Source organism: Rhipicephalus microplus, unplaced genomic scaffold (assembly GCF_043290135.1).
Source record: "Rhipicephalus microplus isolate Deutch F79 unplaced genomic scaffold, USDA_Rmic scaffold_156, whole genome shotgun sequence".
NCBI lineage: Eukaryota > Metazoa > Arthropoda > Arachnida > Ixodida > Ixodidae > Rhipicephalus > Rhipicephalus microplus.
Genome location: NW_027464727.1, coordinates 410,001 through 411,556, shown reverse-complemented (window position 1 = coordinate 411,556; position 1,556 = coordinate 410,001). Strand labels below are relative to the sequence as shown.

Sequence of the window (1,556 nt, the reverse complement as noted above, 5' to 3'; positions counted from 1 at the left end):
ATGAGAGCGAGCACACAACGATACCTACGGGTCCGGCTTGGAGAACCGGCTTCGACGCCTCCCGAGTATTTATAGAGGGGTGGACCACGAAAGCACTCGCAAGTAGCGGAAGCGAAACGCCGTCCGAAACACACCGTTTGCTCGATTTGCGGCAGCCGAAAAAGGCGCGGCAGAGTTTTGGAGTCCAAGCGTGCGCTGAAAAGCGCCCTTCTTGGCCACTGTTTGGCCGAGTGCCAGAAACGTTTGGTTTTGACTGTACGGAATTGAACAAACACTTTTTCACGACTCTAAGCGGTGGATCACTCGGTTCTCGGGTCGATGAAGAACGCAGCCAGCTGCGAGACTTGGTGTGAATTGCAGGACACACTGAGCACTGATTCTTTGAACGCACATTGCGGCCTTGGGTCTTCCCTTGGCTTCGTCTGTCTGAGGGTCGGATCACATATCAAGAGAGCCTTCGGCGCACAAGGGAACGTGAGCCGTCGACTCGTTTTGACCGCGTCGGCAACACGGACAGCACGCTGAACACCTCACAGCGAGCGCCAACAGCGGCCACTCAAGGGCGAGACGGTGGCGACCGTCGTGCCAGAGCCCAACCGAAACGGGGGCGACCGACTGCATTGAGGATGTGGCACCTCGTTGAGACCGCCGCAGGACTTCGAGTCGGAAGGAAGCCTGCAGGGAAAGTGCGGTCGAGGTTGCGTACTCCTCTCTGCGACCGGGCGCGCAAGAGCTGCGAGAGCCACGGACGCGCAACTTTAACGCACGGTAAACACGAGGAGCGAAAGCCGGCCAGCAAAGCTTCTCCAGCCGTGCGCAAAGTGCGCGAGATCGCAGCCTTGCGTTGCGCTTGTTGCCCTCGAAGTAAGCAGGGTGTCCCGTAGACCGGGCGCTCGAACACGCTGCGGGGCCGTGCCTCCTCCAGGCTTTGCCGCGCGAACAGGGAACGTTCGCGCGCAAAGCGCAGGGAGGTGAGGAGGCTGCGCCCGACGTTTGCGGTTCGCTGCGTACGCGGTTGATGCGGAGAGCACGGCGCGACGACTTGCCGCGAAGCGGAAAAAGTCTCCCGCACGAGTTGGCGAAACGTTGGCGAAGCTTAAGGCGTTCTCGTCGTAGTCCGCCGTCGGTCTAAGTGCTTCGCAGTTCCCGTCCCGTTCAAAAAACTGGGCCACTCCAGTTGGGGCGGGGGCGACGCTACACGAGACGATGCCTCTCGCCAGGCTGCGTGGCTGCCCTTGCGGCGGCGGCGACTGGCCTCGGCGGTGTTTGGGCTTTCGACACGGTCGTTTATCACGCAACTGCTCGGACGACGCACGCGCGCAGCGGAATGCCGCTTGCCAGCCTTGTGAAGATGTGACCCTGTACAGGGTTGCGGGCGCACTTGGTAGGGCGTCGTACTCGGTTCGCGATGGGTTTACGAACGTGTCCCGTCACTTCCACGTCACACCGGTTGTGCGCCGCACGCGTGCAGCGGGGAAGCCGATTGCCAGCCTTGTGAAGAAGTGGCCCTGTACAGGGTTGCGGGCGCACTTGGTAGGGCGAGCGCACGCGGTCGT

General features: G+C 61.5%; 1 non-coding gene across 1 annotated transcript; it reads left to right on the top strand.

Annotated features, from left to right (window-relative positions):
* The first annotated feature begins 283 nt into the window (after window positions 1-283).
* LOC142791268 (5.8S ribosomal RNA) lies at window positions 284-436 on the top strand. Its single transcript, XR_012890118.1, has one exon. It is a non-coding gene; the product is annotated as a 5.8S ribosomal RNA (ribosomal RNA).
* Window positions 437-1,556: the final 1,120 nt, after the last annotated feature.